This window comes from Arachis duranensis, chromosome 1 (genome assembly GCF_000817695.3).
Source record: "Arachis duranensis cultivar V14167 chromosome 1, aradu.V14167.gnm2.J7QH, whole genome shotgun sequence".
Classification (NCBI taxonomy): domain Eukaryota; kingdom Viridiplantae; phylum Streptophyta; class Magnoliopsida; order Fabales; family Fabaceae; genus Arachis; species Arachis duranensis.
Window position 1 is genome coordinate 2,584,110 of NC_029772.3, and position 24,894 is coordinate 2,609,003.

The 24,894-nt window shown below is 34.6% G+C and overlaps 1 pseudogene; it reads left to right on the forward strand.

Moving 5' to 3' along the window:
• The first annotated feature begins 1,960 nt into the window (after window positions 1-1,960).
• LOC107473303 (UDP-glycosyltransferase 79B30-like) lies at window positions 1,961-8,602 on the forward strand (annotated as a pseudogene).
• Window positions 8,603-24,894: the final 16,292 nt, after the last annotated feature.

Genomic DNA, 24,894 nt, shown 5'->3' on the forward strand with positions numbered 1-24,894 from the left:
TTAAAATCAAATACTGGACTTGTTAATTTTTTTTCTTACACTAGAGAGGATTCGTTCACGGCACAACGGTACCCTCCATTCTTTAATCCACATCACTTACCATTCTTCACAAACTTCCATTAAATATTAATATCATCGTGCACTACTTACAGTTGCACCCGTTATATCTATCTCCATTATTATAGAGAGTAAGTTATGTGTAAATAATCACAAACTCTCGCTCCCACCGATCCACATCATAATCTCTTTCTTATTATTTATTTAATCTATAATGTTAGGAAACATAAAAAAAAAACAGTCAGAACTTATTTTATTTAATATTTATTAATTATCGCAATAATTAATAAAGGCTAAATAAGGTAAGTTATGGATATTTTTGGCTTATTTTCTTTTGTTACCAAACATCTCTATTATCTAATAACAGTCATGCTACACATCTATGTAATTTTGTATCTAAGTCCATTCAAGTTGTCCTAACACAAAAAAAACTAATACTATTAAATGAAACGTGAAATACAAGCGCCCAACACACACGAAACGACCGCTCTTACCCAACGCTTTTTCTCTTCTTCTTCTATTCTCTCCCGCGCTTCTTCTTCTTCTTCTTCTTACGCTCGTTTACGTACGAACCGTCTTCTTCTTCTTCGCGTTCCTCCTCCTCCTCCTCATTCTCCTCCTTCTTTTTCGCGTTCCTTCTTCTTCACGTATTTTCTCCTTATCGTCATTCTTTTGTTGTTGTTGCTGTTGTATTTTTTGTCTTTTCCTCATTCTCTCTGGTGAAAAAGCAATAGAAGGTGAGGAGGAAGAGTTTTGAAGTGTGCAGAACAGAAATGAACCGAACATGTCATTATGATGAAACAATTGTATAGTACTGAGTGAACGAAACATAATACAATATATAAAATCAAATTCAAACAGCTTTTTGCATAATGAACCGAACCACGTACTCATGGTGGAACAATTGTATAGTACTGACTGAACGAAATATAATACATTATATAAAATCAAATTCAAACAACTTTCTGCATAATGAACCGAACACAGTACTCATGGTGAAACAATTGTATAGTAGTGAGTAAACGAAACGTAACCCATTATATAAATTCAAATTCAAACAGCTTTCTGCATAATGAACCAAAAACGTCATTATGGTGAAACAATTCTATTGTACTGAGTGAACAAAACATAATCCATTATATAAAATCAAATTCAAACAGTTTTCTGTATGATGAACTGAAACAGTACTGACGGTGAAACAATTGTGTAGTACTCAGTGAACGAAACATAATCCATTATACAAAATCAAATTCGAAACACCTCTGTCTACAATTTAGATATTATCAATTCAATTCATATTCATATTCATATTCAGAACACCTCCGTCCATTCAATTCAATTCAAATAAAATTAGCAATTGCATTCCATTGTATTCGATTCAAAATTGAATAATCCAAATCTCATCAAATTGATTCGTTTCGAAAGAATAATCCAAATTGCTCTCATTCAACTAATTTGAAGTTGATTCATTCATTGCTTCAATTCAGAAGTCCAGATCGAAGAAGAAAATGAAGAAGAAGAAGAACGATGAAGCTTATTACGTTGAAGTCAATCCAGATCCATAACGAAGAACGCGAGTAGAGAAGAAGAAGAACAAGAAAGAAAATACGAGCAGAGGAGAACGACGAAGCCTATAACACGAGGAAGAAGAAGAAGAAGAAGAAGAAGAAGAAGAAGAAGAAGAAGAAGAAGAAGAAGAAGAAGAAGAAGAAGAAGAAGATACGTTAGGCTGCAACAGATGATTTACGCTGAGCAAAGGTCATAGAAGGTTTACGTTATATGTAATGCGTGAATCACAAACGATTTGGAGATTGGAGGAGGCGTCTATAGCAAAAAAGAATTGGATAACATCCATGTATTTTTTACATGGATGTGGAGCATTATTGATTTAATAATTATCTGCATGGATACATGTTCCTTAAGCATTGACATGTATTCATGGCTAGCCCTTGGTCATCAAACTCCATTCCTCTACCTATGTAACAAGTTAGCCAAAAGAGGCCACATAATCACATTATTTGCGCACAAAACAGCACCATCCAAGTTAGTCCATTTCAATCTTTATCCAAATCTCATCAAATTCGTCGCCGTCGCGGTTCCCCACGTGGACAACCTTCCACCGAACGCAGAAACCACTTCAGACGTTCCATACCCTCTGCACCCACTCATCATGACAGCAATGGACTTAACCCAAGGCTACATAGAAAGTGTAAGTATAATACCCACATTTAATTGGCTCTAGGATCACTCACTCATATAAATGACGTTATCATATTTTTCATCTCTTAAACTCACTAACACTCATAATAATAAGGAGAGAATTTTTCGAAACAAACACTAAGTATTTTGGTTCATAGAGAGATCGATAACAACATACATATGAAGCTTTTATATAAGCAATGCTTCCTACTAAAATAATAGTTTATGAATTACAACTCAATTTTGTAATGATCACTATTTTATGAGTTGGCTTCATGAATCTTCTTTCAGCTTGTATTCATGTAGTTTTCATAATCTTCTAATTTGCTTGACTTCCAATTTCAATTCAATTTGATTTTGAAATTCTTCAATGTTGTAGAATTTGTAGTTGTACTACTCTCTTGAATGTTCTTCAAAAATTTCAAGCTTCCAACATCTTCTAGTAAATAGATGATTATTGTTTTCAACTCAAACTTTGTTTCTTCAATTCTTTAACCATGTTTCATGAAAATTCTAATCCATGCAAGTTGATAGATAGCACAAGAAGTTTGTAGAATCTTGGTGATGAACCATGAACTTGTAACCACTTTGAATTCAAATTGAATTTTGCCTTTGACTTTTCTAAACATTTGTTACTTGCATACCACTTGATTTAATTTTCTAACATTGCCTCCCTTAAATCAAGCTGTAGAGTTTATCATTCCAAGCATCCTTTTCAATTTGTAAAATGACTCGGTCTTCAGCGGTTTTGTAAAGATATCTACAACTTGATCTTCAGTGGGACAGTACTCAATAAAAACTTCTTTCTCATTTACCAATTCTCTAATTTTATGAACTCGAATATCAATATGCTTTGTTCTTCCATGAAATACTGGATTTTTGCAAAGTGCAATAGCTGACTTGTTATCACAAAATATTGTTGTTGGAGTACTTTGTTTCTCATTCAATTCATCAAGAATTCTTCTTAGCCAAACTGCTTGCGTTGCACAATTTGCTGCTGCTATATATTCTGCTTCTGCTGTAGAGAGTGCTACTACTGGTTACTTCTTTGATGACCATGAAATTGCACCAGAATCAAGATAAAATACAAATACTGAAGGACTTTTTCTTGTTTCTATATCTCCAGCCTAATCACTGTCAGTGTAACCGACAAGATTCACTTCATTAGTATTTTCATAATAAATACTATCATTTAAAGTACCTTTGATATATCGAAGAATCCTTTTTGCCGCTTGCAAATGGTTGGTACAAGGTTCCTCCATGAATCTGCTAAGTAAACTAACCCCAAACACAACATCTGGTCTAGTCGAAGTCAAGTACCTTAGACTTCCAATCAAGCTTTTGTAGTATGTGGGATTTACTACTCTTCCTTTATCTTCTCTTAGTAACTTGAACTTTTCTTCGACTGGAGTAGGAACTGGCTTTGAATGTTCCATTTGAAATTTCTTCAAAATATCATTTACATATTTCTTTTGAGAAATGAAAATACCATTATCTCTTTGAACCACTTCAATGCCAAGAAAGTAAGATATCAAGCCCATAACTGTCATTTCAAAGTGCTTTATCATAGCCTCCCTGAATTTTGCAATTATCTTCAAATTGTTCCCAATAAAGATCAAACCATCAACATAAATATACACGATCAAGATATCTCCAGGTTCAACGAACTTGATATAAAGAGTATGCTCAAACGGACATCTTCTGAAACCATTCTCAATGAAATAAGAATCAATCTTTTTGTACTATGCTCTTGGTGCTTGCTTTAACCCGTACAAAGCTTTCTTCAATTTGTAAGCTTTATCTTCTTTTCCAATAACTCCATATCCTATAGGTTGCTCAACATATACTTCTTCTTCTAAAGTGCCATTTAGAAATGCAGACTTAACATCCATTTGGTGTATCTTCCACTTATTTTGAGACGAGAGTGGAATAATCATACGAATAGTGTCTAATCTAGCAACAGGAGCAAATACTTCAAAACAATCGATACTTGGCTTTTGTTTGTATCCCTTAGCAACTAATCTTGCTTTAAAACGATCAACTTCACCACTGGGTTTGTACTTAGTCTTGTAAACTCACTTTACTCCAATCGACTTCTTATCTGCTGGTAAATCTGTCAGATCCCATGTGTCATTCTTTCCAATGGCATGAATCTCCTCATCCATTGCTTTCTTCCAATTGTTATCTTTAGAGGCTTCTTCAAAGTTCAACGGCTCACAATCTGAAAATAGAGCAAAATTTATGATTTCTTCATCGGACAGATCGTTGTCATTGCCTACTTCATAATCTGCTAATCTAGCAGGTAGTCTCCGCTCTCTTTGAGATCTTCTAGATAATTCTGGTTGTTTGGTTGTGTCAGGTTGCCTTTCTTCTACTTTATCACATGTATTTGGAATTATAGTCAGCTACTTTTCTGTCTTTGTGTTCTAGTCCCACTTGTCTTTCTCGTCAAACGTCACATCTCTGCTGATGATCACTTTCTTTGATTCTGGATTATACAACTTGTATGCTTTTGAGTCTGTGCAATAGCCGATAAAGATACACTTCTCGCCTTTGTCATCTAACTTCTTCCTTAATTGATCTGGTACGTGGGCATAAGCTATACACCCAAAGACTCTGAAATGATGAATGGAAGGCCCTATTCTTTCTTTCAGCAACTCTATTTTGTTGAGGAGTATATCTAGTTGTTAGTTGGTGTTGAATTCTGTGTTGTTTAAAGTAGTCTGAACATGCAAGATATTTTGTTCCTCTGTCTGTTCTGAGAATTTCGATTTTATAGCCACTTTGTTTTTCGACAAACGCCTTGAATGTCTTAAAGACATCACATGCTTCTGATTTCTGCTTTAGAAAGTATACCCATGTATATCTACTAAGAGCATCAATAAAAGTGATAAAGTACTTGCTACCACCGTTGCTTGAAATTTTTACAGAACAGAGATCTGAATGTACAATTTCAAGTAATCTTCTAGCTCTCTATGACTTTTCTGTAGGAAATGGATCTCTGTACTTTTTTCCCAGTTGACAAATCTCACAAACACAATTGGGAATATGAATCCGTGGTAGACCAGAAATAAGTCCTTTTCTTGACAGGTAGTTTAGGCCAGAAAAATGAAAATGCCCAAACCACATATGCCACAACCAGTTATCATCAAGTATCACAGAACTCATGCAAGAGGGATACATATTGAATTTTTAATGGAAATATTCTGTTTGAAGTCATCTTTGCTTTATCTATGAACCTTCCGTTGTTGTTAAACACAGTGCAACATCTATGATAAGTTATCATCTTATATCCCTTTTCAGATAATTGCCCCATACTCAGTAAATTGTAATCAAGCTCAGGAGCATAGAAAACATCAGAAATATAACTCAGAGAACCATCCTTCAATCTATTTGGTATGTGCCATTTTCCTTCAATAGGGATCTTTGTACTATTACTGAACTTTAATAATAGTTTAACTGAATCATCTAATGAAGAAAATAACTCCTTTCTACCAGACATACGATTACTACAAGCATTATCCAAGTACTATATATTTTCATCTCCAGCACATGAATTACTTGTAAAAAATGAAGTTTGAGTACCCGGATTATCATCAGTATTTTGATGCTGATTTTCTGCAACGTGTGCTGGATTGTTATTCACCATTTTGAAATTGCAATCTGCTGCTTTGTGTCCAGACTTTCTACAATGAAAGCAGTTGAAATTGGTTCTTTCTTGATTAAAATTGCCTTAACCTCTTCCTCGGTTGACAGGCCTGAAATTCGTTCCACCTCTTCCTTGATTAGGTGGTGAAAAATTATTGTAACTTCCTTGGTTGTAATTGCCATGACCTCTACCTCTGAAACTTTCTCTACCTCTACTTTGAAAATTAAAACCACGACCTCGTCCTTCTTGTGTATGACTTGATGCTGCAACATTGTTTAAATTCACTCAGCTTTTCAGGGCTTCCTCGGTTGATTTTTCTGATTTCTCCAGTATTCTACTGATGTTGCTTTCCATGGTTCCTTGCAACTCTGCAATCGTCATGGTATCCATATCGTGGGACTCTAGTATCGTAGTCACCACATGGTCATACTTCATCGGCATGGTGCGAAGAATTTTTTCCACCACTTTGCTATCGGGCATATCTTCTCCATAGACTCTCATTTTATTGACAAGATCTGTAACACGAGTAAAATATTGCTCAACAGTTTCTGAGCTAGACATCTCGTACCTTCCATATTCTCTTCTCAAAGACTGTAACTTTGCTTTCTGAGCTTTATCTACGCCTTTGTATGACAGCTTCAACGTGTTCTATGCTTTCTTTGCACTTTTGGCATTTGCTATTTTGCCAAACACCGTATAATGTACTCCTTGATGAATTTGAGATAGCGCTAATTGATCTCTCCTTTGTTGGGCAGCATCTGCTCCTTCTTCCAAACCCGGTTCAATAAAATTCCGCAGGTTCTGGGCCTTTAAATGGGTAGACATCAAAGTCTCCCAATAACTATAATCAAGTTTCCCATCTAACTTGGGACTGGACCACACAATATTAAAAGTGTTTGCCATATCGACTCTTTGAATAAACAACTATATGAGAACTCTTTCACAACTCACAAACTCTCAAACACCAAGCGCTGGGTTAACCAACTCTGATACCAAAATGTAAGTATAATACCCACACTTAATTGGCCCTAGGATCACTCACTCATATAAATGACGCTATCATATTTTTCATCTCTCAAGCTCACTAACACTCATAATAATAAGGAGAGAATTTTTTGAAACAAATACTAAGTATTTTGGTTCATCGAGAGATCGATAACAACATACATATGAAGCTTTTACATAGACAATGCTTCCTACTAAAATAATAATTTATGAATCACAACTCAATTTTGTAATGACCACTATTTTATGAGTTGGCTTCATGAATCTTCTTTCAACTTGTATTCATGTAGTTTCCATAATTGTCTAATTTGCTTGACTTCCAATTTCAATTCAATTTGATTTTGAATTTCTTCAATGTTGTAGAATATTGTAGCTGTACTACTCTCTTGAATATTCTTCAAAAATCTTCAAGCTTCCAACATCTTCTAGTAAATAGATGATTATTGTTTTCAACTCAAACTTTATTTCTTCAATTCTTTAACCATATTTCATGAAAATTCTAATCCATGCAAGTTGATAAATAGCACAAGAAGTTTGTAAAATCTTGGTGATGAACCATGAACTTGTAACCACTTTGAATTCAAATTGAATTTCACCTTTGACTTTTCTAAACTTTTGTTACTTGCATACCACTTGATTTAATTTTCTAACAGAAACTTATCTTTGCCAGCTTAAAGCTGATCTTGTTTTCTATGATTTCACTCATTGGATGCCATCATTGGCAAGGCGTTTAAGACTCAAGGCCATTGACTTTTGTATTGTCAGTTCTGCCATGATAGGGTACAGTGTTGTACCTTCAAGATTCTAAAAAGGGGACGACCAAACAATGAATGATCTCATGAAACCTCCTCTAAGGTACCCTGATTTATCTATCACATTTCACGTCCATGAGGCACGAGCGTACGCTAACAAGCAGAAACATGTGTTTGGGAGCAATGTTCTTTTCTATGATTGTATGTTCATTTAATTTCCATGAGTGAAGCCGATGCAATAGCGTTCAGAACTTGCAGCGGAATTGAAAGGCCTCACCTTGATTTTGTAGAGGAACAGTTCAAGAAGCTTGTGCTTCCTACAGGACCAGTGATACTAGAGAAACCAAACTCTGCATTGGATGAGAAATGGGCTTCTTGGCTTGGAGAATTCAAACAAGGCTCAATGGTTTATTGTTGTCTTGGAAGTGAGTGCAGGTTGAGGCCAAACCTGTTTCAAGAATTGTTGTTGGGTCTTGAACTAATTGGCATGCCTTTTCTTGTAGCTTTGAAACCCCCAATTGGGTTTGATTCAGTTGGAGACGCGCTACCAGAAGGGTTCAAAGAGAGGGTTAAAGGAAGAGGGATTGTGTATGGAGGGTGGATCCAGCATCAATTACACATTGCGGGTCAGGTTCTTTGTCAGAGGCATTGCTCAATGAGTGCCAGTTGGTGTTGCTTCCAAATGTTGGTGACCAGTTTCTGAATGCAAGACTGATGAGTAAGAATTTGCAAGTTGGTGTGGAAGTGGAGAAAGGGGAAGACGATGGATTGTACACTAAGGAAAGTGTGTGCAAAGCAGTTAGTATTGTAATGGATGATGAGAATGAGACAAGCAGAATAGTCAAAAGTAACCATGATAAGATTAAGGAGGTGTTGCTTAATAAAGATTAAGTCTACTTATATTGATGCTTTCTGTAAGAAGCTTCAAGAGATACTTTGAAGGTTTTTTCATCTTTCTTATTTTAATATGTATTTTGAGGTTCTAATGTGTTGTATTGTGAATGTGTGCTATAATGTAGGTGTAATATTGAGAATTTGATGTACACCAGATTAGTATCTGATTATCGTTTTATCTTAAATTTCTTCTAGCTTCTATTACTTTCTCTAATGATAATTACTTGAGTTAAATTACACACTTTTCTTCTTAACTTTTTATCATTACTGATACTCATTTAAGGAAAAATCATAATTAACAGTGAAGCTACTACCAAAGTTGATTCCGGTAGTATGTGCTCATTTTTTTCTTTAGCAAGTCTTGGGTTCAAAATTATACTCTTGAACAAAATTGACTTTTGTAAATGATATCCATATTTTGCAGTGAATCCAATATTTATCCAATATTTTATAGTAAAGTTGAAGCTAGTAAAATATACACCAATTAATTTACAGCTAATACTTAAATCAATATAAAGAACAACGAGAATGGAGGAAATCACAAACAGACTAAGAAGGTGAATGAATTTAATTTTCAACTTGTTGTATGATCCAAGTAATGTTAGAAGCAAGTGAACTCATAGTTTTTATCTTGACTCAGAAAGCTGGTACAGAATCGTAGTTTGTAAAATTCTGAGATAGAACATAAACAATACTCATAAATTATAAAGAAATATAAAAAACAATTATAGCTTCATTTTATGCCATTCCACAATCACTCAAACTTATTAAACCACTTTTCTACCTTAGCCCATGACAACAATAAAGACGTCTCACGGCCCACAAATTCAGCCCAACAAAATACACAAATTTAATTGTAATTTTAGTCTTTATCTTTATCTTATCTTTATCTTTATCTTATCTTTATTGTTGTCATGGGTTAAGGTGGAAGAGTAGTTTAATAAAACTAAAATTTGAAGAATTCAAGGAGATTAGAACAGAGCATAACATAGTAAATTAGAAAAATAACATAGTTGAATGCCTGAATCATATGTTAATATTATGTGCTATAGCAGAGCAGATTCAAAACTTAACAAAGCAGATTAAAAGATAAGAAAGCAAATTCAAAGCAGATTTAAGCATGACAAACAAAGCAGTGAAAGCACAAGCACAAGAGAACAGATAGTAGAGGGAGAAGAGAGGAGACTTAATTATCTTTGTTTAAATGCATGGGGTTAATATGTTTTGTTTTTAACCCTTCATCACTTTGTTTAAATCATCTGAGGATGGAACAACAGCACTTAATTATCTTTCCAATCTTGTGTTTGTGAATCCGTGAGACTCATTTAGTCATAGTCACTTGTGCAAATTAATTAGATTTCAAAGCAAGGAAATAACAAAGATCAATTAGTGAGTGAGTGACGATAAGAATGAAACCACCAATTAATTTGCCCATACATTATAATATAACATGATCAGTACAATTTTTTTCCTCAACTATACATAACAATATATTAAGAAGAACAATATCACTATAACAATGAGGCATATCTGTATTCTAACTTCATATTAATTTATAAATTTCGCTAAAGATAATACAGTATGCTTTGTCTTTATAGTACTTGTTTAGATGTCATTAAGTTGATAAATTTTTTTTTATTTTTTAGCGTATTTGGTAAATTTTCTAGTAATAAAAATAAAAACACTAAAAAAATAAAAAACATCTTTTTAAAAAGCTATAATTTATATTTTTTTAAAAGATCTTTTTTTCTTAAAAAAGATATTTTTCACATAATAAATAAGCAAAAAGTACTTTTATATTGTTATGCCCAAACATACTGTTATGCAGATTTTTAGCAAATCGTGGTTGGTTCGATATCTAATATCTGGGTACGAAATCTACTCTCTTTTTGTGAGTACCGATTTTTAAACGTGCACCAAAGATTTCGTTCTTGGATGAAAAGATAAAGAAAAACTTGAAAAGTAAAAAGAATTTAAACAACTTGAAATAAAAAACACAAGAAGTAAAGTAAATGACCTTTAAAATTAAAGAAAAGCAATAAAATATCTTCAACAGGGTCGAAGAACTTTGAATTCAAATACAATGCAGAAATGTTAAAAGAAGAAAAGAAAAGGTTTGCCAAAGGAAAGTAAATTGCAGAAAAAGTAATAAATTGCAAGAAACTTAAAAGAAATGTAAAGACATAGAAGGAATCTTACAGAAAATAAAACTCTTTGCAAACTCAGAAAGTCTCTAAGAATGTGAGTGTGCGAGAGTGTTTTCTGAAACCGAATTCTAACATTTGTTCCTTCCAAACTTTATCTATTTATAGATTTTTTTCAACCAATCAAATTTCATTATATGCTCCATATGTGAGAAATCTGAGTGTAACCATTCCCGCCACTTAATGATGGATAATCGTCTTCAACTAACTTGATTATTAACCCTATTATTACTTCAATTGCTTAATCTGTTTCGACAAGCTTCATCGATCAAACCTATTTTGCTTATCGATAACCCTCCTTCGATGAACCCTAAACCCACTGATAGGATCCAAACAAGTAAAAAGTAACACCTTCGATTTTGACTAACTAAATTAATGACTTTATCTTTTCGACTAACTCAAGTACATCACGTCCTTTGAGGTCGATTCTCTTTCTTTCGATCTATACACTTTACCGATCTACCAAAATATTCAACCAACAATTTGCCCCCTTAAATCGACAACTTCCAACTAATCAAAAATAAAAAGTTAGTCGATTCGAAAAAGTTTAAATCTAAAAAATGTTTGAAGCCCATAACTGACACCAACTTGGGAAATCGCTACACTCATCATATCCATTACATGCACGTCCCATGATGCACACTTCCCATTGATTCTGGACGTTCAACTTCCTACTAGCTTTATCTTTTCAGCCTCCCTCTATAAATATCCCATTTCATTAATCTTTTAAACTTTTTCTAGAAACTTCTTCATAACGCTTTCCTTTCTGTCACAACACCGTTATACCCCCCTTTATAAACCTCATAAATTTCCTATATTGCTCTTGCAAGCAAAAAACCTCTTTCTTTTCTCAAAATTTTTGCACTGCTATGAGGATTCAACTTCGTTAACTCTTCTTCTCCAAGGTATTTTCATTCATTATATATGTTTATGTATATATATATTTTACCAGAAAGTACTCTTCTCTTTTGCTTCACTCATATTATTACTGTGATTTTCTAGAATCGCCATGGCCACAAGTAGCAACTCTTCTCCTTTCAATAAAAGAAAAAAAAACACTGGAAGAAACTCCATATGCGAACCTTCAAATTTTAGCTCAAGACCACGATGTTATCATTGAAGACCCAGTTGATGCTGCTAATGCACAAAAAATTCTCTTTCCGTTTGCCGTTAACAACCAAATGCATTGTTTCTTGAGCCCTCTACTTTCTCCATCTAAAATTAATAAAGTTCTTTTTTCCCTTTTTCTTCTTGATCAAGAACTATTGATAAAAAGAGACATGTATATGGCTCCCTTTGATGACCATACCAAGGGATTTCAAAATAACCCAAAAACTTCATCCAAAAGTATTAATTACCTGGCCTGGTTCAAAAGAATCAAACAAAAGAAAAAGGATTTCTGGGCTTGGCGTGGTATATATGATCGGCTTCAATTGTCTCAATACCAACTCACCACCCACCATTGAATGATTGGAGCCATTCTGTACTTTTAGAGTCAATCGACTAACAATCTGCATTTACCATGTAGGATGGTTGGTTCGACTCTATTCGATGTGGCAGCTATCACAAGACTACCTCCTTCAAGGATCAATATTTCCCCCGACATGTAACTCATCTTATAAAGAATTCATTAAAAAAACAACATGGGACAAGGTGACAATCCCATTTATGATGATAAACATGTAGCTTTTTATGCTTTTGCCTGAATGTCGTTGTCTTCTGCTCATGTAGTGTACTACTTTGATCCATGAAAGTTCATTAGTTTTGTGCCTTTTCAAATTACTCTTAAGCAATTTATACGATGAGCTCGGCTACATGGTCACAAAGTCTCCGCAATCGAACTCCTCTTAGTGTAGGAGGACCACTTTGGCTCCTCCAATTGTGGTTGAATTCAATTTTTGAAAAATTTATGGAAGTTGATGGCATCTGACTCTCAGCTTTGAAACCAACCTTTCCTGGTCCCAAAGTTGGAGATCTTTTCTGGGCATTTTTCACCAAATTCTACCATGCAACTTCTTTTCAGAATGAAGATCTCAACTTTGCACCTTTTGTTGATTGCAAATGTGGTCCAACATGGTTTCAAGCTTCGAGGATCTCCAAGACTAATGAAAAAGTACGATGCATAGCTGGAAAAAACTGGAGTAATTACACAACCATCCAAGTCTTTACTACTGGCATCCCCATGTACAAAGAAGATCAATATCAAGTTCCTCTACTTGCTCCTCATTTTGTGGCTCGACAAATGGGATTCTCTTAAGCTTTACCAGCTTCTTTTGGTTCAAAATTGTAAAGCCAACTTGGCCAGAAAATTTACAATTTCATGTCACTTATAACTCAAGAACTAAAGCATAACAAGGGTCCTCGATCTAAATATGAAGCAGTTGATTTTATTCCTAGTCATTATGTGACAAAATCCTTCCTTGCTTCGTGGCAAAAAATACTATTCACAGTACAACCGCAGTCTTGAAGAAACCCTCCAAGGTATGCTAAGAGTTTGCCCGACCATGGGTGAAAAACCTGCCAGTATAGCCATCTCAAAACGAAAAGCAGAGTCTTCGAAAGCTCCAAGAAAGAAATTGAAAGCTTCAAATGCTTCTTCTACAGCCTCAAGTTTAGCAGAGGTATCACAACAAATCTAAATACTTCCACACACTTTATACATATTAAATACTAATGTTATTTAAATAAATACTTCTCTTTTTAGGCCAAACAACAACACACAAAAAAGTCTGTCAATTCTCCATCGAAATATTCAGGTACCAGGAATTCTCCACCATACACTAAAGATTTCGAAACTGATCCTGAAGGCATCTCCTCTAGCTTTTACAATATAGCGGATTCTAAAGCTACCAAGGTATTTACGCTTCCTTTTTGTGTTTTAAAAGTAATTACTAAAATAGTTTCACCCTTATTAAAAGAATTTATAGGTAGGAGGCAATACCTTCTCCAAAAAAAAAAATTGAAACTGGACCTACCATCCATCAACTATCCTTTACATCTTCAAGTACCAATTCAACTTCAACACCAATGCTGAAAAAGAAAGGACAACAAATGATGATCTCAATTTTTTGTAAATTGAGAACATCGTTAATCCACCACCAACTAAATATGACATCATTATGATTACTTCAGCCAACAAAGCCGAGCTCACACTCTTTGCACAAGATCCAATTTCTCATTTGCTTCAAACTGGGATTGCAGAAATCAATAACCAAAGAGAAGAACCAATCGATCTCAATCAAGATGATGATATCCTAAGTGAACTTCTTGGGGCCATCTCAAAAATCTTCAAAAGCAAAGAGACTGGGTTATCAAGTTTTGAAAAGAAATCGATTCATCTGGATCAAAGCCCACAAATTTCTAATCCCCTTGAAAACACAAAGAATCAAGGTTTGACAAAAACTTCCGTCAATCCTGATATATTTGGGCTTCTTCAAAAACTAAAAATACTGCTTTCTAATCCCGTCGAAGCATGGTTCTCGCAAGATGGTCTAGATGCTGCACTTAACCAAATTTTAAGCTCTAATATTTTTACCCAGAATCCCTCTGATCATGCAAACCACTTGTGTCTTTCATCGATAATACCAAAAAGCTTTTTTCATGTCAGGATAAACTTGAATTCCATAAAAAAAAGAATAAAAGAAATCAAAGATCAAAGCATCAAAGTTGAAGTCCCCTTAGTTGACAAGAAAAGGTATCAACTTATGAAGCCACTTGACTATGGCTTCTGTTGAATTGGATCAGCTAATTAAGAGAGAAGACGAACTCAAAAAAGAACTTACTAAAATTAGACACAACAAATCTCTTCTTCAAAATCCTCTTGAAAAGCTCCGAAGTAGGAAAATATTGCTCGACAAAGAAGTCCTTTCTTTATCAAAAGAAAAGAGAGATATGGACAATCAAACTTCACAACATCATGCTATAGAAAATGAGCAACTTTAAGAGCTTCAATTACTTGCACAAGATCGTACAAAGATAACAGAGCAACCGGACCAACTCTTATAACTCTATGAAGATTGAAGGCTTGGCATGCCAAGTTTTTTGTAACTAAACAATTTCTTTTGAATTCATAATACTTTGAATTTGCCTTTAGACTTTTAGCTTCGATCTTAATTACTATCTTCAAAACATCGATACTATTTAATTTTCCATTTATCAATTTGATTTCAATTCCAGTATCAATATGCATTTCTTGAATACAAGTTGATTACTTGAAAAGGCCCTCCCAATTAGGGGACCACTTTCCATAAACTCTTGATTTCTTATCAATTAGCAAAATAACTTTTAACACTAATTCACCGATGCCAAAAACTTTTTCTTGTACTCGTCGATTATAGATACGAGCTATATTCTCTTTTTGATGAATAAGATTATCAAGTGCTAAAATGTTCTCATTATCTAAGTTATTTAATTTATCAAACATTGCATTCTAGTAATCTTTAACTAGCAATTCATCTTGTCTCATAACTTTTATGGTATTAAGATTGATTTCTAAAGGTAAAATTACAACATGGCCATAAACTAATTTATAAGGAGATGTATTTATTGAATCTCTTGGTGAATTTCGATAAGCCTATAACACTTGACTTAATGTTTCATGCCAAGTACGAGGTCTTTGACCAATTTGCTTCTTAATCAAATTAATTAAAATTTTATTTGCAGTCTCAACTTGACCATTTGCTTGCGCATAATATGGGTCGAAGTTACCATAATTATACTCCTCGATGCTGCAAAATTCTTAATACATTGTCCAGTAAACATAATACCTTGATCAGTACTTATGAGAAAATCCAAATCGATGGATTATATGTTCCTCTATGAAATCGATAATTTCATTTTGGCCAACATCTATTAAAGAAAAAGCCTCAACCCATTTTATAAAATAATCAATCACCACTAAGATAAACTTGTGATTTTTAGACGATGGAGGATGAATCATTCCAATTAAATCCAAAGTCCAACCTCTAAATGACCAAGGTTTTATAATTGAATGTAATTCAGAAGCAAGAATTTGTTGTATTATACCATGCTTCTGACATCCTTGACATGCTTTAGCACACTTAATGCAATCTTTGACCATTAACGGCCAATACACTCGATCACGTCGAAGTACCCATTTCATTCTCTCACCAGCTTGATGAGCACCGTATACACTTATGGACTAGAGCAATTATTTTTTTAGACTAACTCAAACACCTCATAAGACTTCCTTCAATGCGTTTTTTATACAATTCATCACCTATCACCACAAAATTCATTGATTTTAATTTGATCTTTCAATAAACTTGAATATTAGGACCCTTTGAATATTCTGCAATTGGTTTTCTCCAATCATCATCATCCCACTCGTCGATGACCAAGATTTTCCTTTCTTCGATAGGCACAAGAATTTGTTGGATTTCTACCAACTTTCCTAAAGTTTCAGGAAGGACCTTGTACTTCAATGCAATTTAAGCCAACTCATTAGCAATTCATTTCAAATTCTTGGAATATGAACCAATGATACTTTTTGAAAAGATACTAATAACTCACATGCTGTCGACAAATATTTTTGTAATTTTTCATTATTACACTTGAATTCTTTCGACTGCTGTTTTAAAACCAATTGAGAGTCTCCTAAAATTTGGACATCCGATGTCCCCTTGTCGATTAAAATTTCCAATCCTAATATCAAAGCCTCATATTTAGCTATATTATTCAAACATGGATACTTTAATTCAAACAAAAATTCCGATGGAATCCCCTTTGGGGATATGATTAAAATGCCGACACCAGCACCATCTTTGTGTTTCGACCCATCAAAATATAACTTCCAGGGTTTGACTACGATATGAACGATATTTGCCCCCTGGTCATTGAGATTATTCGGTCGATCAACCAGAAAATCTGCAATGACTTGACCTTTAACAGCCTTGGCTGGGACATATTGTAAATCAAACTCCATCAAGGCAAGCATCCATTTTTCTAATCGACCTCTTAATATTGGATAAGATAACATATATTTTACCAAATCAGTTTGTGCAATTACTTTTATGATTTTCGCAACCATGTAACACTTTAACTTTGTACACGCATAATAAAGAGAAAGGCATAACTTCTCAATAGGAGATTATCTTGTCTTAATATCAGACAACACTCAACTTAGATAATACATTGCTCTTTCTCATCCCTCTTTATCATCTTGAGCCAACATACACCCAATTGTATTTGTCAAAGCTGCAACGTACAATTTCAAAGGCTCGAAAGGACGGACTGTTGCCATTACTGGTACTTTCGACAAGTAATTCTTGACCAAATGAAATGGTTTTTGATGTTCATTCATCCACACATATTAGGACTCATCTTTAAGATTAACTAAAGGTGAGAAAACATGGGTTCAACCAGACAATTTAGAAATAAATCATTGTAAGCAAGGATGGCAAAACTCCCTGGAGCATGGGGATCCCTGTGGGACTTCCCCTAAATGGGGACCCGAAGATAGGGAATTTTCTCCGCATGGATGGGAACGGGGCCAACATTTCTCCGAGACAGACGTGGGGACCCAAGCGGGGATTCCCGTTAGAGTATTTTGATAACCTTTTGTCACATTTAACCTATGAATTAGCATGGTTTTGTTATCTCTCCCATATTTATGCTTAAGTGTAAAAACATGCTTTTTAAGCCTTATTTTGATGAATTCTAATTTCTCCTTGATTCCATAAGATGCCTTGATGTGTTTGCTAGTAATTCCAGGATTGAAATAGGATAGGCATGGATCAAAGGAAGCAAGGAAGGAAGCATACAAGTGGAGAGAAGCATAAAAAGTCAAAGAAGCAGAGTCAGCCAAGCACGCGCACGCGCACAAGGCGCTCGCGCGCACATTGCAGAATCGGCCAGGGACGCGCACGCGTACCGTGCGCGCACGCGTCGATGACCGCACATGACTTCATTAATGCAACACGTGCCTTGCGATTTGAGAGGGTTTCTGAACCCATTTTTGGCGCCAATTGCTAGGAGAAAGGAATAAAAGGATGAAGGATTAAGGGGAAGGCAATTTGATTGATAATTAGAAGTTGCTAATTGATTTGAATGCCTCTAAAGCTAGTCTTTCCTTTAGGAGTTGATTAGAACTTGAGGAATCAAATTAATTCATCCACTTGACTTTCCTCCATGGTTAGAGGTTAACTAAGTGGGAGCAATGAACAATTCTCATCACAATTGAGGAGGATAACTAGGATAGGACTTCTAATTTTCATACCTTGCCAAGAGCCTTTTATAGTTGTTAGTTTATTTTCATTGCCATTTACTTTTCATGCTTCTTATAAAAACCCCAAAATAACTCACAACCAATAACAAGACACTTTATTGTAATTCCTAGGGAGAACGACCCGAGGTTTAAATACTTCGGTTTATAGATTTTAGGGGTTTGTACTTGTGACAAACAAATTTTTGTATGAAAGGATTATTGTTTGGTTTAGAAACTATACTTTACAACGAGATTTCATTAGTGAAATTCTAAACCGTCAAAAATCTAATCATCAGTCCCGTCTCCGCTAATCCTTCGAATTATTAAATTTACTTAAATACCCTTAATAATTTATTTCTAATATAAATTTTTTAGTCATTTTACATACCATATATATATTGAAAAATCTAACCCTAGTTTCAAAAGTGTCTTCCCTTCTCTCCATAACACTAACACTGTGTCGTCCCACTCCCCAGTCACCCCAGAAGGCCAAAACTCGCAAATCCCAATCTCCTATAGCGTCAGAACCTTATACCTAGCCACTCCTACTCAGTGCTCATCGTGTCCTCACCCCCTCGTCGCCTTATTGTCTCTGATCGCGGCATTGTTTCCCCTTTTCAACACTGCATGACTATGTCTTTGTATGTTGTAATAATATTTTTTTTTTATTTTTCATTAGAACTTTCATATAAATGATCAATACAGGAAGATTGGGAATAGGACCCCACAGAAAATAGGGATGGGGGACAATATTCCCCTACAGTGGGGATTGGGGCGAGGACAAAGAGCAAATCTAGGGGGCGAGAACGGGGAGCGAGAAGGTTTTCCCCACCCCTGCCCTGCCCCGTGAAGGTTTTCCCCACCCCGCCCTGCCCCGTTGCCATCCCTAGTCGTAAGAAGTTAGCTTTTCCTAGAAACGATTGAACTTCTTTTTTCGACATAGGGCATGGCAACTCTAAAATTACTTTAGCTTTATTCTAATCAATAGCAATTCTTTTCTTTTGTACCACAAATCCTAAAATATTTTCTACCGAAACCCCAAATGCACATTTCAAAGAATTCATCTTTAAACCTTTCTGTCGCATCGTTTTAATTGCTTGGCTTAAATAATCAAGATGTTGGTCCATCAGATTCGACTTTACCATCACATCGTCGATATATGTTTCCAAAATTTTATATGCTTTTTGACATTATTTTTATATAGTTTTTAGTATGTTTTATTTAGTTTTTATTAAGTTTTTATAGGTTTTAGTGTTAAATTCACATTTTTGGATCCTACTATGAGTTTTTGTATTTTTGTACAATTTCAGGTTTTTTTCTGGCTGAAATTGAGGAGTTGGAGCAGAAGTCTGATTCAGAGACAGAGAAAGCACTGCAGATGCTGTCCGGATCTGACCTCCTTGCATTCGGAAGAGATTTTCTGGAGCAACAGAAGTCCAAATGGAGCGCTCTTAACGGCTATGGAAATTTGACTTCCAGAGCTTTCCAGCAATATATAATAGTCCGTATTTTGCTTCGGATTAGAAGGCCCAAAACTGGCGTCTAACGCTAGCTGCGCCCAAAGAGCAGAGCCCAGCGTCCAAACACCCAGAGACCTTATAGCACGTGGATCTTTTAATCTCTTTAATTTTGAGATTGATTTCAAGAGCAAAACATCGAGGTGCTTGTTTTACTAGTCACGAGAATGGCTTCAATGCCAATCGATGTTCCACTAAAGAACAAAAGAGACCAGGCATTTCATCAGAATCCTAAGCAAAACAATCTTTGTACTCAATCAAGAGACTAATCAAATTCGCTCGAAATTGCTCGTTAATGTGTTTGCAAATATAAGTAGGTCTGAAATCTCAATCAGATCCTAAATTAATTTCTTCAAGTGGATCTTGAGATTCAAAACCCTTTTTGATATGATCATCATTAACTGTAGTTTTTTTAAAACCCAAAGATTTCAGATCATAAATACAATCGAAAGAAAGATCAACTGAATCATATGAAGAAAAACAAACTTTATTATCAACCGAATCGGGAATCGAGTTACTTACAAAGCAAGCTTGGGATACATCGACGCAAGATTGGTCAACAACATTAGTCCTAAGAATGGAAATACATGAAGAATCTGAACTACAACCAAATTTGATTTTAGAAATCGAAACTATACTAGGAATTGAAAATGTTGAATTGAAATCCATATCTCATTCAACTTCATTATCTTATCTTTCGAAATTTTTAATTAAAAATTCAGATTTCAATTTTAAATTTTTATCTTATCATATCTTAGTTTCAAAATTCAAAAATCAAATCTTTTCAAAATTAAAAATCTCATCTTTTTCAAAAATCTTATCTTTTTCTTATCTTTTTCAAAATTTAAAAATCTTATCTTATCTTTTTCAAATTTCAAATTTTAAAAATCAAATCTTTTTCAAAATCAAATTTCAAAATCTTATCTTTTTAAAATCTTTTTTAAATCTTTATAATTTCTTATCTTATCTTTTCTAACTACAAATTTTAAAATTCAATCTTTTTCAAATCTTTTTAGTTTCTTATCTTATCTTTTTTCTAATTTCAAATTTTAATTTCAAATCTTTTCTGATCTTATTTCTTTTTTTTATTTTAAATTCAAATCTTTTCTTAATTAATATCTTATCTTCTCTCTCTTCTTTTTCAAAACTTCCTAACTAACTCTCTTCTCTCTTAATTTTTGAAAACTTCTTCTTCTTCTCTCTCTTTTATTTTTAAAAATATAACATTTAAATTTTAAATCTTTTTAAATTAATTAACTTAATTTTAAAAAATAATTAATAAATAAAATAAAAACAAAAATATAGCAGAACCAAATGCAACAAACACAATTATTACAAACAGAGAAATCATAAATAGGATTCAAATATAGCAGATAATTAAGTAGCACTTAGTTATGCAATCACTTAGGCAATCCAAACAAGACATATAGATGCATATGATGCATGCCTGTCCTAGTGGCTGATGAGTCTCATCTGTCAGTTATAAAGCCAACCCGACAAGTCCTGGTAGCTAACCATTGGGCCGTCCCTCTATCGTGCATCCCTAACTCAAGTAATTCTCAATCATAAACATAATCATAATCATACAACACTCACACTGGTGTTTATCCACGGGGGCGAGCTCATCCAGAACTTTCACAGTATCCGGCCATACTTACTACATAGGGCCAGTAGAGTATCGAGTCTCAACCTGGAGCACATGGTGGCTAGCCACTGCTTTCACACAGGGAAACTTGTATCTCAGATAGTCATTTAATATTCATTCATAACATTCCATAATCATTCATTATGACCATATCATCGCCTAGACATCACATAATTGCACATTTTATACATCACTCATCATAACCCAGGGCAAGTGGGGCGAAACCACAACCCTTGCGTCCACCCGGGGAGCCTCATTGAAAACTCTGAGATTTATTGTATCCTTCTCTTTTTTTTATTGCCTGGGGACAAGCAATATTTTACGTTTGGTGTTATGATGAGCAAATATTTTATATGCTTTTTGGCATCATTTTCATATAGTTTTCATTATGTTTTGTTTAAGTTTTATTATATTTTCATAGATTTTAGTGTAAAATTCACATTTTTGGATTCTACTTTGAGCTTGTGCATTTTATGATGATTTCAAGTAAATGTTGGCTGAAATTGGAGAGGTTTGGAAAAGTCAAAGTCAGAGACAGAGAAAGGACTGCAGATGTTGTCAAGATCTGACCTCCGTACACTCGAAGAAAAATTTTGGAGCTACAGATATCCAAATGGCGCGCTCTCAGCGACATTAGAAAGCTAACATCCAGGGCTTTCCTGCAATATATAATAGTCCATACTTTGCTCTGGAAATGAAGGCTCAAAGCTGGCGTTCAACGCCAGCTCTTCACCCCATTCCTGGCATTGGACACCCAAAAGGGAGCAGCTGGCGTCCAACGCCCAAAAGGGAGTCCAAACCTAGCGTTTAACGCCCAAGAAGGACCCTAGGATGTGGAGACACCCTTAGCTTAGCCCAAACACTCACCAAGTGGGCCCCAGAAGTGGATTTTCGCACTACAAGACCATTCTATCATATTTTTGTACTTCCTAGTTATTAGATTAGTATATATAGGAGAAGATCAACCATGTTTAGGATCTTCTACCTTATGCCATATTTTCATTTACATTACTTTCTGTAAGCTATGAGTCACTAACCTCCTAAGTTAAGGTTAGCAGCTCTGCTAACTTTTATGGATTAATAATATCATTGTTCTATTTCAATCATGTCTTGATTCTATTCTAATATGTATCTTCGTTCTTCAACCTTATGAATGGGATGACTGGTGACAATCATCCTTATTCTACATGGGTTCTTGCAAGTCCATGACGGGATAGTATTGAACCACAAGCTTGATTATACATCTCTTAGACGACTAATCCACGGCTTTGTTGGGTACTTGGAGACAACTATGCAGTCGAGGTGCGGGGCGATTAGGACCTGTGTGGTATAGGCTAGAACCAAGAAGCAGCATTCCCTGATCCAGAAGATCCGACCTTGTCTGTGGTGTTTTGAGTAGGATCACCAAGGAAATGGACTACAGGAGCTTCACCCCCGTTCAGATTGGATGACCGCTGACCCGACATTTGATCTGAAGCAGAGGAGGCTAATGACCACTGACCTGGCGTTAGTCATCTACAGCCTGCCATGGAATGAATCATCAGAAGTTGGAGTAGACAGTAAGAAAAGTTGATCCAAAAGGAAGAAGCATCTTCGAAGCCTCAACCATTCTCTCATCACTGCTTTCGCATCTATCTAGTAACGTTTTATTTATTTAATTCTATTTTATGTGTTTTCTACAAAAATAATCATCTTTTCTATCCGTCTGACTAAGATCTACAAGCTAGCCACAGCTTGTTCAAACCAACAATCTCCGTGGGATCAACCATCACTCACCTGAGGTATTACTTGGACAACGTGGTGCACTTGCCGGTCTATCTGTGTGAATATTGCGGAGTCAATTTCGTGCACCACCTAATCACCGTCTTCTAAACTTATAACAGAAATTCATCAATTTAATTTACTAACTCACCTCTAATAGTCTTAGGATCTAATTACTAGATAGAAATCTTAAACATTAATTAAAGAAATTTAGAAAGCTAGAGAATCCTTGAAAAAGTGAAGAAAACCATTTTTCAGCAAAACAAGGGTTTCAGGTTTGAAAATTTCTGCACCAAGAAAGCACGCTATCCTGTTCTTAGAAAATTCACCAAAAATCATATTTTCACTTGATGAATCTGAAATTTTCCAGAAATAAATTGGACTTATAGAGTTTTAAATCACATCAAGTCCCATAAAAAATTTATTTTTCTGGAAAGAGTTATACTAATTACAAGTTTGCTTTCAAAAACTAGTTTTGCTGTCAACACAACTAAGAGCTCTATTTTTAAAACAAGCACAACTTCTACAAAATTTATTAAAATCTGAAATTTTTATATAAACAAGAAAATAGGTTCAGTTTCAATTTCATTTTGGTTCCACTCAAAAATGTACTCAGGATTGGGAGATATAAGCTTAGAAAGTTGCTGGTTTGATTATGCAGTAGCAGAAAATCAGCATTGAAGAAACAAACTTCAAAAACTCATATCTCCTAATCTAACTGTTAAAAGTTAACCAAATTTTGTAAGATTGATTACACATCACAAAGAGTCAATAAAAACTAATCCCATTGAATTGTGATGGTTAGATCATTCTCAAAAAGCTTTCAAAGTTGCTGCCAGAAAATCTGTTTATGTAGAATTTTGCAAAACTCAATTTTTTTTGGACTAAACCAAACCTCAATATAACAATTCTCACTTTTAAATCATTCCACTCACATACCAAAACTATCTTGTGCATTTAATTTCATAATTCCCATCATAAAGTCTCATTCACCACATCAATTCACATACACATAACAACAACTAACATTTTACAACTACAACTCTCACTCACCACATCAATTCACATGCACAAAACAACATTCAACATTTCACAACCACATGAGCCATGCTCAATCAATCCTTTACCTCAATCATCAATTTCTCATCATAAATTGTCTAATTTCTCATCATCTATCAATAGCAACATCATCAATCATCGACATATCAATAATTACCCATTATTAACATCATAATTTGTCGAATTATCACAATCATCATAATAATCAATATTCATACTCCACCGTATACAACTTCTTTAACCTTCATCAAAATCATCATCAACCATAATATTTACATGCAATTAATCACACAACCACATCATTCAATCTTATCTTAAAGCCACTATCCTAAGTGTCACGAAATATTACATATTACATAAAAAAAATTGAAACTATACTTTGGTCCATTTCCAATATGTACAAAAACCACCAATTGATCACAACCAAGCTCAATCAGGCCACCAACTAAATTCCACTTGCTCCCAATATCACAATTATCAAGCTATACACAATTAATTCATAAAGATCAATACCTAGAATTTCCAAATACACAAATGACAAAGGTATAAAGCTTTCTTACCTTACTCATTGTGAATTGGGATAAAATTCAACAATAACCCACAACTAGATCACACATAAACAACCAAAATCACAAAATTTTCTCAAAATCAAAACCCAAAATCACAGAATTACATAGGGCAAAAAATTGGAGTGTGAGATTTGAGTTCTTATCAACTTTGTTTAGCTAGAAATGAAGAGTCTGACGCAAAATTCGTGTGGCCGCAAATGGCTCATCAATCGGAGTTCCGGATCAAAAGTTATGGAGTTTTGAAGGAGGAAATGAATAGTGACATGGAGCTCTCTCCCCCCCTTCTAATTTCAGTGTGCCCTCACCCTCTTTGGTGAGTGAATGAGCTGAAATGCTCATTTAATGTGTGTTTATAAGT